Source organism: Lissotriton helveticus, chromosome 2_1, assembly GCF_964261635.1.
Source record: "Lissotriton helveticus chromosome 2_1, aLisHel1.1, whole genome shotgun sequence".
Taxonomy (NCBI): Eukaryota; Metazoa; Chordata; class Amphibia; order Caudata; family Salamandridae; genus Lissotriton; species Lissotriton helveticus.
This window is the reverse complement of record NC_136059.1, coordinates 247,874,105-247,886,475: the sequence shown is the minus strand read 5'-3', so window position 1 is coordinate 247,886,475 and position 12,371 is coordinate 247,874,105.

Sequence of the window (12,371 nt, the reverse complement as noted above, 5' to 3'; positions counted from 1 at the left end):
TCATTAATTGTTCAGGGCGAGCAGGATCAACTGGGGATCCAGTTTTGATTCCTGTCGCTGTGATTTTTAACTCATCTAGCTACTGTACTGTGAATGAGTCCAGGGTATCACCAAAAAATGTGATACCTGTTTTACGCTCACTTGTAACCCCCTGACAGGCTTCAACTGGAAAGGAGTCAGATATTTTTGTAACTTTATCGGCGAAATATTCTGCTATTATATTGCAATCCTCTAATGAGGTGCTAGCATCATAATTAGCATTATTGCGAGCTTTTAGTGCTTTGAGTATAGAAACATTTTCTTTTGAGGAGTTACTTGCTTTTTGATTTTTTCTGTGCAGAAATCACATCTGGTTTTCTTTATTAGAGCATGGTACTTTTTGTTCCTTTCTGTAACTCTCTTTGACCTTACTACAATAGCCCTTACACCATGCACGTTCAAGCCTCTAACACTCCTTTTTGGTTGTTGCTAAGGTTTCATTAAACCAGGGTGCTGAATCTTTGTGTCTCTTAGGATTCCTAGTGCTCCAAGGCGCGATCTCATCCAATGCCTCTGTTAACCAAGTCTCAAATTGCCTATTGGCGATATTAATATCCTTCTCTAATCTGAGATTGTTCAATAGTGCATGAGAAAAGGAGTTGGCGTTAAATTTAGACCACTTCCTCCTTGTGACTTTCAGTACTGCTTTCTCTGTCCTGGGTCTATGTATAGGTATAGAGAAAGGAACTAGGTGGTGGTCTGACCAAGGAATTGGCCAAGACATCCCCACCTCTGTCTCCATAGAGCTGGTAAATATGGGATCTAAAATGTGCTCTCCTTGGTGTGTAGGCATTATCACTTTTTGGACTAGATTCAATGTTCCTAAATCTAGGCAGAGGGCTTTGGCCTCTTTGTTTTCAATGTTATTAAAACGTATGTTCAGATCCCCTAGTATGAGGAAGTTCTTATACCGTAGGGCTGGTTGAGCCACTTTCTCTCCCAGACTTGCCAGGAACTGAGTTGCTGGGCCTGGAGGTCGGTATAACAGAAAGCCTGATATGGACTGGTCACCAGCCACTGACAATATGAAGAGGAAAGTCTCACAATTATCTATGTTAGCGTCCTTGATGCTGCACTGTATAGCAGATTTATGAACAATTGCAATTACGCCCCCTCTTTGACCTACTTAATCCTGTCTTTTTATCTCACAGCCGTCTGGGAGTGCGTCCAAAACAGCAGGGTCAGAGCACTCATTTAGCCATGTCTCAGTTAAAAATAATGTGTCTGGCCTTTTTTCATCCAGAATATCACAGACTTCATATTTATGTTTGGACAGCGACTGACAGTTCAGTAAGATAATTCGTAGATCACTCTCCTGCCTGTTTTTGTATTTACTGCCTGTTAGGTTCATGTTGCATGGGAGCACTTTAATGGTTTCCTCTCTACGTTGATATCATGTTTTCTACAGGCAGATCTTGTCTGTGATAGCTTGTAGAGTTCATCAAAGGAGTACCTTATCCTGCTGTGTGATCTCAAACTAGCAGGGGTACTGGGTCCTGCATGGCGGCGGACGGGCGCAGACGGGTTTGCCCTTGGTGCGCCTTCGGCATGCCCGCTGCATGCGTCCGTTGCGTGTTCGTGTAGGTGTCATCTAATATAGTATCTAGACCATCACCCGGTCTAAGATGGTGGCAACTGGAAGTGAGGCTGCTGGGCTCTCAACCGGAACAACAGAACTGTCTCCGTAACAAACGCGGGAAGCCCGGCGGTGGACCAGAGAGTTTGGTGCAATGAAAACGGTGAGACTGTCTCTATTTTAGTTTAGAACAGGTTTAAAAAAATCTCTACAACACACTTTTATAGTACAATTGAAAGTAATAGCGTTCTCCCTGGGTCCGGCACCTTCCAAAATCCCCAAAACACAGAGGGGGTGTCAAGTGACGCTTAGCTACTCCCTGCCTTCCCTCTACTACTATTTACAGCAAGGGAAAATTTTGTCCAGGCACCGGTGATCAGCCGTTTGGATTATGGGAATGCTCTCTTGGGCTCAGCACCTGATCTGTAACCTTCTTTCAAGAGAAGCTTCCTTCCCTCTTCTTCATACCCTACACTGGCTACAGGTTAAAAACAGAATTGTTTTCAAAATTTGCTGCTTAACCCAAAGCTCTATCTGGAAATTGACCTTCCTATCTTTCATCAAAGCTCACTCTCTACTCCCCTCTAAGACTTTTAAGATCCTCAAACAAAGCACTGCTCAGGGTCCCTAGGGTCAGGATGTCCTGGTCAGGGGCAGGTCATTCACTTTCTCTCTCCATCCTATTGGAATAAGCTGCTTCTTCAACTGCAAATTTGCAAGGACCATTGTCAATTTAGAAATTTACCTAAGACTTATATGTTTTAACTGCTTCAGTTTTGCTGTCTCATGGCTCCTGCGCCGAGATACCCCTCCGATGGTGATTTGTGTGTGTAATAAATTTTAATAAGATAAAGTCTACCCTTTGGCAGCTTTTTTGCTCCAAATGTAGGGCAAGTGACGTTCCTGACCAGAATTCTCTTACACTGCCCACATCTCACTCTACTCTTGGGGGGGTGACTATAACTGTGTGGCAGATTCAAACCTGTACAGGTCTTTTCTCCCACTGACTGATACTGTTGTGATAAGATTGGTTCAGGGTTTTCAGGACTGACTAGAGCACTGGACACTCCGAGACATATGGCGGGTTCAAAAACCAGTTCTCCTTCTACTACCCAGTGCATGATCTGCATGTCAGACTACATAAGATAAAAGGCTCGGCGGGTCTTTTAGTCGGGGTGGTCCGGTCTGAGTACTTGGGTCTCAAGTTGTCAGACCAATACCCACTTAGGATGGAATTTCACTGGGGTCGGCGCACGGCGCCCATCCCCACTTGGAGTCTCTCACCTATCTAAGTCTATGAACGAACCTCCTGGGACCCCGTTGGTGACCTGATTGCTGCTTACTTTGACACCTTTGCCCATACTCCCTCCCACATCAATGTTGAGTGAAAAGCATTTAAGGTGGTCGTTAGACGGTTTTGCCTTAGTCGGTTGTTGGGGTGGATCGCTTGCTTCGGACTGACCTGCCCACCTCAGAGACCGACATCTGATGCCTGGAAAATTAGATTCTGCGGTGCCTGCTGTTCAGCCTGCCCTATTGGGAAGCGTGAAAGCAAATCTCTGTAGTATTGGGAAAACTCTGTTCTATAAGTAGACGAGAATTCTCGATACACCACATCAGTACTGAGGGCATGGGAGCAGGCCGGATGTTGACTTGCTTGATATGTTCAGAAGATGGGGTTCTCCGATCACGCAGGTGACAGGGCCAACTGGAGAAATGGTACACTCCCAAAAAGACATATGTGAAGTTTCCACGGCTCACTACAGGGCCTTGTACAAATCTGGGGCTCTTTTGTCTAGGAAAGAGCGAGATCTCTTTCGCAATAGAGAGGACTTGCAGCGGCTTGCTAAGGAAAAGTGAGAGGAGCTGGGTGCTTCAATGTCAGAGCAGGAAATAAGAGCAGCCATTTAAACCATGGCTCCCTGAAAAACACCCGGGACAGATGTCCTCCTGTCTGAATTTAACTATACCTATGCCAAGCATCCCCCCTCCCCCCATAATGCCTTGCTAAGTTATACACGGAGGCTATGGGTTGCGGGAGGCTCCCTGATATGACCAGAGAACCTCAAATAGTGACCATCCCTAAACCCTCAAGCGACATGGCGGAAGCAGTATCCTACCGACCCTTGTTGATGTTGATTCTGGACTAAAAAATACTTAGTAAGAGCCTGGCCAATAGACTTCATCCGCATCTTTGCGGTCTCATGAGGGACAAAATGGCTTTATCCACAACCCTAGCACCTGCAACATTAGACGTCTGTTCTATGTCCTGGAGGTGACAGACAGGAAGCAATACCCCGAGGCACAGGTACTTTCCATAGATAGCTGCAAATCCATTGATACGGTCCAGTGGGACTACTTGCAGTTGGTCATGACTAGAATGTCTTTAGGTGACGGTTGGAATAACTGGGTCACACTATTAAATTCACAGGGCATGGGAACGAGTGTGCAAGGGTGGAAGCTTTTCCAAGCCCTTTGAGATCGGTTGGAGCACTCAACAGGATTGCCCACTCACTCCCATGTTGTTCGCCCTGGCGAATGAACCATTAGTTTGTGTGGCGAGACAGGGAAAGGGGATCCCACTCTAGGATGGGGTACATTTGGTCTCGTTATATGCAGACAACATGCTTGTTTACCTGTGTGGTGCTAGAACAACGCTGCCCTCTTGGAGGACTTTCGGCGAGGTCTTGGGCTTTGGCATGAGCAGGCAAAAATCATGTGCCTTCCCTGTGTCAATGCGGTACGAGAGACAGCCAGCGACGAACCTGCTTGATGAAATTCAATGGGAACCCAAGGTCCTCAAATACCTGGGAGTCAAGATCTATTATACTTAAACTGACCTAAGGGAGAGTAATCTTGGGTGGGGTGATGTGTGACCTTCTGGATGACACTGTAACTTTACGCCATGGCTCGGATAGCACCGACTAATATGGTGATACTCCTGCAAGTCCTGTATTATTTTGTTCATTTCCTGGTTTATGTACCAAGGGCCTATTACAGATCCCTTGATTCCCTGATCAGGGAACTGATATGGGATGGGGGTCGCCCATGGATGTTGCTATACACGCTGAAAAGACCCATGTCCAGAGGCGGCTTAGGGGTTTCTGACTATGAACTATAATAATACGCAGGCCAACTGCAGTGGCTGGCTCACTGGGGAGACTAAATTTGACAGAACTGAGAGAATTTCTTTTTTATTGATTTCACAAAAACCATTACAGTGCATAATGATGTATCACAATTGAGTACAGACATGAATTAACCAGGTTAACACTGAGTACAGAAAATCTGTTCTGCATTAGGGGGCAGGAAGAACACTCATTAATATTCACTACAAGCTCTGCAATGTTTCGGCAATCCCAGGTATACCCCTCTCCAACCCGGCCCCCGCAGAAATGGGTTGTGGCACTGTTGGAGCACCATCCATGTCCCGTGATGCCAGCATGTAGGAATGAAATGGTTACCACATATCCAGGGGCCTAGCCACGGGTGGCTGTAGCTGTGCATATGTGTCACTGTTTGTGTTGCAATAGGTCATGCTGCGCAGCCATGTGTGTAGCGTGGGTGGGTGTTCACTGCCCCAATTGATGGCTACTGACAATTGTCAGTCCAGCTTCATCCAAAACTGCAGCACTGAAACAGCCCTGATGACGCGCTGAGGATTCTCGATTCGGGGGGGGTCCTGTCTTCTAATTCTCCTTGAACTTTCTGCAGCCTTTGACACTGTCAATCACAACACCCTCCTCAACACTCTTCAACAGAGAATGGGCTTGGAGGGCACTGTGCTTAGATGGTTTGCCTCCTTCCTCTCAGATAGATCCCAAATGATCAAAATAGAGAACAGTCTTTCATCTCCTGTGGCGGTAGGTCAAGGTGTTCCGCAAGGCTCTATACTTGCACCCACTTTGTTCAATCTCTATTTAGAACCACTGGGAAATCTCCTAAGTAAATCCGGGATCCACTATCATCTCTATGCAGACAACACTCAAATCTACCTCAAGGTTGCCTCCACTCACGATCTCTCCATCCTAAGCTCTACTCTTGACTCCATTCAAAACTGGATGTCAACTCATCAACTGATTCTGAATCCCGCCAAAACTGAATTCCTCCTCCTCTCCTCCTCACTCTCTCCTCCCCCGGTTCAATCATGGATGGATCAGATTAATCTACTTAACAATAAACCCATCATTGTCGACAGCGCAAAATCTCTTGGTGTCATACTTGACAAAAAACTCAATCTAATCTCCCACATCAATTCCATTGCAAAGTCTGCTCGATACCAATTGCGCCTTCTTTGGGGAATTTGTCGCTTTTTCCCGGAGCAGGACCTTAAAACCCTGGTGCAATCGCTGGTCCTCTCCAGACTGGACTACTGCAATTCTCTTCTTACTGGCCTCCCCAAATCCCACTTGTCCCCCCTTAGATCTGTTCTCGATTCAGCAGCTCGTTTCATTTATGGGGCCAAAAGAAGCGACCACATCACACCGATGTTATCCACCCTCCGCTGGCTTCCCATCGAGGCTAGAGCTATCTACAAGACTGCCTGTATTACCCACAAAGCCTTGCACTCCTCCTCTCCTCGCTACCTGTCGAACAAGCTGAAACTCTCTGGAGGCTCTAGACCTTCACGTAATGCGGAAAATCTACTGCTTGAACCTCCCACTTTCAAGAAGGAAAGAACGATGGCCCAATCCTTTTCAGGCAACGCGGTGGGAATATGGAACTCACTTCCGCCTCAGCTCCGGACCACCACCTCCTCCCAGGTCTTCAAAACGGACCTCAAAGTTCTCCTCCTCCAAAGACACCTCCTAAAGTAATTCACTCCCTCTATTATCTGAAGGAAGACCTCCCATCACTGAAAACTATTCTCCATGACTATGGAAGTGCCTTCCCAGTGTGTTCTGGTAGTTTGAGTGTTTACCATTTATCGCAGTATTATCCTTGTACCTGTGTATGGTACCCTTTTGTAACTTGCACACGTCACTTTTCTCTTGTAACACACTGTTTGCTACCTCTCACATTTTGTTTGCTGTTGATACTTGCACAAGTGCCACCATTGCCTACGTAACGTTTGTTCTTGTGCCTCTGTGTCTAGCATATATTGCAGTATTATACCTCTAATTGTACTTTGTTTTCTCTTGTAACCTGCACACTTGTCACTCTTCCTCCTGTATTGCACTGTTTGCTACCTCATGTATTTTGTTTGCTCACTTTTACCTCGTGTAACTTATCGTCTGCTTTTGTAATTTTGTTCATTTGTAATTTTCTGTTCCTATTGTGAAGCGCTCTGACGCCTTCGGCTAAAGTCCGCGCTATATAAAAACGCATAAATAAATACTTCGCATTTAGAGATGAGAAGTGGATTGGTGACAAACTGTCACTTGGATTTGGGAAGGTCTTGTGTGTACCCGAGAAGTGCAATGAATGGCGTGGGCGTGAGCGCCACCTCAATCTTATGGGAAACTTCCCTAAAGACTACCTTCCAATTGCCCGCTATCTCGGTACATGTCCAAATAATGTGTGCGAAATGTGCGACATCTGAGGCAAGCATGTGGACGAGAGGGGTCTATGCAATGTAGTTTGCTACGTATCATATATGCTTTCCAAAGGAATTTAAAGTGCAACAGTTTGGGCCAGTGGTTCTGGGAGACCCGGCGTATTTGGGTGCAACACTGACCCCACTGCACATCAGTGATTGGGTGGCCAAGGTCATGCTCCCACACCGCCCGCACCCCAGCGTCCCGGCAAGGAAGCATCGCCACTGTGGCCTTATACATTCTAGCCATAAGATGACTCCCATCCCCATCCTTGATAACACCTGTCAGAATTGGGAATTCAGGGGGTTCTAATGGATAACTAAACATAATTGCCCGCAGTGCCCTCTGAAGCCTCTGCAGCACATAATGATCCATTATTGTGGCCTCGCGGAAGTGAGGTTCATCTGTGCGCAAACAAAGATGACTTTTGGGGAATAAGTCACCAAATGTTACCAAATGTAATTTAGGCAATGTGCGCTTTTCAAGGGTGTCCTGGAGAATGTGAATCCAGACGTTATCCACTAGTGGTAATACGGATGAATACAATATACGGGATCTAGTTACCGTGAGTAGCTTGTGCCATGCCCAGCTGGTTGTGGATAGCCTTTGAATATCGTATGGGTCCTGCGGAAACTCAACCGGTACCAGGGAGTTAAGTGGCACCGGAAGGTCCAGATCGGCTTTTGGTCCGTAATACGGAATCCTGACATCTGCGCGGTACCAGTGCAGAGCAAAGCTCACCTGTGCTACCAAATAGTAAATATGAAAATTTGGCCCCCCGAACCCTGCTTTCCCAAATGGCATCATTAGGGTATCCCAGCTAATGCAGGGCTGTTTATCCCCCCACACCAATTGTTTTAAATGCGTTCGAAGGTCTAAGAAGAAACTGTTATACAATGGGATAGGGATGTTTTGAAAAAGATATAAAAATTGCGGGAGAACATTTTAACTATGGCTATTCTTCCTGCCATTGACAAGGGCAATCTCAAGAACTGAGAGAATTTGGTGGTCTGGGTAGAGATGGGGAACTGTTGGCTGTGCTCCTGGGGGTTAAAATCCCCACACCCCCTAAACCTAGACTTCTTTGCGAAGCTCTCAGATGCTGGAGGGGAGCCTGCTATTGGATTGGACTGATCACCCTCTATGCTCGAGGTACATCATTGGTGGGCTGACCAGCCGCAAGTGGAGGCTTTCACCTTACAGGCAGATAGCAACCTGGATAGCAGCTGGGATTAAGACCATTGGGACTGCTACTCGGAGGGCACCTTTCAGTCCTTGGAGGCCTTAGTGATAGAGTTAGGCTTTCTTAGAACCTAGTTCTTAACACATGGATTGTTGACCCAAGCTTTGAGCAATCTATATAAAAGGCATTTAATCCGGAACCCCCCACACATGACTTCTTCCAGACCATCCTAACGTTTGGTGGTGGAAGACACTTGCTCTTGTGGATGTACAAATCAGCACTGACCAGGAGGCCAGATGACTTGCCTGTCCTGAGAACTCACTGGAAGACTGTATAGGTAGACGAATATATGATGATATCCCGCATTCTTTCATCCCGCATACCATCACTCCGCATTTTTTACTCCGAAAGTACCATTACTCCGCAAGCCATAATTCCTAAAACTTTTACAACGCTTATGACTTTATTACGCATGCCATTACAACGCAAATGCATGTGTGGTGAAGTCATATACTTTGTAAAAGTACTTTAATTAAAAAAAAAAAAATATATATATATATATATATATATATATATATATATATATATATATATATATATGAAAAATGTGCCACTTAATGGCTAAATATGGGCCAGTATAAATATGGAAACAGTAGAAGGACTAACTGACCGTGAGCAAAGCCTTGTTTGGCTGGAACGCGTTGGTGGGGTGAAACGTTGGATTAAAGCCTTCTAAAGTACCCGGTTGTGCTGCCTCCTTTGTTCTAAAAAATTAATTTGAGTCAGGATCCGACCCCTGGGCCGAGCACACGCTGTGGAGCGCTCGCACCAAGCTATTTTGGATCACAATGTCTAAAAAAAAATATATAAATATATACAAATATATATATATTTTATTAAAATGCAACATTATTTCTTTTAGATTGTATGCACTGCTGATGACGTCACATATTACATCACTCATGACATGGTCAGTGACATCACTCATGACATCACTGATGACACCATCCAGTGAATTTGTGTCTTTCTGAAAAATAAATATGCTTTATATATGTATATGTAAAGGTCGATGGAAGAATAAATGTTTAAATAAGTGTCTTAATGGATGTTTTAAAAAAAAAAAATTGATTGGTTAACTGGCTTATTAAGTGTATCTTAGTGAATACATATATTAGCGAGTATTGTTTAAATATTTAAATGTTTGTATCAGTGTTTCACTTTGTGTATAAGTGGCTGCATGGGTTGGTGAGTAGCTACATGTGTGTGTATATGGGTTATTAGATGTTTTTTTAGTATCAGTATGAGTGTCTGTATGGTTTGGTGGGGGTGTTACTTAGAACATTGATGCATCAATGACTGACTCACAAGTTCAAGTTCAAAAGACCTTTATTCGAATTTCATAAAATTCATAAAAGTACCGCAAAATCATTACAAATCGTTACAGTTGTACATAATACAAAATTTTTACAATTAATAAAATATATCTTGATTAAAAATCTCATACAGTTCAGCTCCAATAAGACTAATTTCTAGTTTCATGGGTTTTCCATTTTTTTACGCGCTCGTATGCTCAGTCTCAGAAAAGTGCTTGTGCAGAAGATTAGTTAATCAGAATCCAAAGAAACTAACATTCTATAAGACTCATTTAATGAGAGTGGTCTATATTTCTTAAAATAGGGAGTTAAAAGCCATTTGATATATCTAAGATAAAATTTACAAAAGAATAGGAAATGCAGATCATCCTGTGAGCTGACACCATCACAGGGGCATGAATTAAAGTCAATACTGTGTCGATGCCCCAATGGAGAAGACAACAAAAATTTCACTGTACCCACTCTTAGACGAAACAAAAGTGATCTCTCCCAACTAGTCATGGGTAGGGTGAGATACGGCGGGAGAGGTTGTCTGCACAGTTCGTTCCCTAGGTATTTTGCGACAGTTGATTTCTGGGATTCTCTGCCTATTCGTTCAGTGTTGTAAAGTGCATACAGTGCATTTTTAACCTTGACCTTATCCTTAAGTTCAATTACAGTAGGGTCAGTGTTTTCGAAACTTCTGTGAGCCATGGAATCGCCATCCCATGGTCGCAATTTAAACAGTCTTTTATAATGTTTTGTGTAAGGGAGGCAGCATCATTCCTCCAGACTCTAATCCAAAAGAGTGCTGGTCTGGATCTAATAAAATCACTGATATATGGCAGGTTTAATTCACTGTGGCAAATATAATCAGAGGATGAAATCGGGGCACCCAATATTTTCCTACAAAAACGACTTTCCTCCCGTTGGATACATTGGTTGCTTCCTGACCCCCAGACCTCCGCTCCATATGAGGCAACAGGTAAGCACTGCAATTTAAAAAAATTTAAAATGGCTTTAGTTGCACCGATTTTCTTTGGGCGGGGGAGACTCATCACAGAATTGATGGCTTTCAAGAACTTGCTCGTGGCGTGGGCTAAATGCCCACTCCACGAGCCGTTCGCAGTGAAAGCCAATCCTAAATAAGGAAATATAGGAACAGATTCAAGTTTATCTGTACCTATCTGTATAGTGTTGAGCTTCCTTTTGCCAGGGCCACAAGACATAATAAAAGATTTTTTTAAATTAACCCGCAAATCTAGACCCTCCATAAAATGTACAAAACTATGGACAAGGAGGCGAAGGGCATTAGGTGTGCGGGCCATAAGCACCGCATCATCTGCGTATAAAAGCGCTGGTAGGGGTTTCCCTAAAATTGTCGGGACATCCGTATTGACTTTTTTCAGGCAGTTGGATAAGCCATTAATATAAATGATGAACAACAGGGGTGCTAAAACGCACCCCTGTCTCACCCCCCTGCCTATATCAATGGATCCTGAAACTTCACCCCCAATCCCTATTCTGACACGTGCTTTCAGGTCAGTATGGAGGTAGGCGAGGAACCTGACTAGAGTGTCGTCTAGCCCGTTATCAGATAGGATTTTCCAGAGTTTGGATCTATTCACTAGATCGAAAGCGGATGAAAGATCCATAAAAGCGAGGTAGGTGGGAGATGATCGGGCAATGCTGTACTTATCAATTATTAATTTCAGATTCAAGCATTGCTCCACTGTTCCTACCCCACTCCGGAATCCCATCTGACATGAATCCAATAAGTCGATGTCTACGGCCCATTCGAGCACTCTGTTATAAATGATACGTCCCAAGATTTTTCAAGGTGTTGTCCAAAAGGGAGATTGGGCGGTAATTGGCTGGTTTCGACCTATCTCCTTTTTTAAAAATTGGGACGATAATACTAGTTGCCCATGTCGCTGGCATAGCCGCTGATGGCAGACTGTTAAAAACATTAAGCAGAATAGGAGCCCATAAATCAATGTTATCTTTAATAATATCTATGGGGAGGCCATCAGGACCAGGCGCCTTGTTTCCAAGGCTCTCTTTTATAGCTATTACAACTTCGTGAACTTCAATCTGTAGACCGGCCTGTTGTCCTAAGTTAAAATTAGGAGTGGGTTGCTCCTCTGGTGAAGCAGCGTAAATTTTGGAGAAATGGGTCTCCCATACGTTGCTGGTTATGTTGCAACTAATTGGGGAGAGCTTTTTGCCCATTTCTCTTGTTTTCCGAACGGCGCACCAGAAAGGACCACTGCCACCCAAATTTGCACTGATCACCAGCGATTCCCACTGTTCTAAAAGTAATGTTGCCTTTCTTTCTGTTACTTAGTTTTGTACTGTTTCCTGGCTAACTGGATGGTCGTTTTACACCTAGGATGGGCATTAAGTGCCTTTCTTAGTTCCTTGTTAGCCAAGGAACAAGCTGAGTCAAACCACCTTGGGTCTTTACCTTCCTTGGGTAATGGAAATGATAGGAGAGTTTTTATAACAGAACACAGTACTTCAAAATCTGCAATTGTTTTGTCATGGTTAACATTCATTGACAGACAAGAGTTAAACAGATATGAATGTGAGGTTTGCACACTATCCAGAATTGCCCCACAGTCAACCCCCCTCCACTTTAATCGTAAACCATCAATTGATGGTGTAATATCCCTCGCGCCATT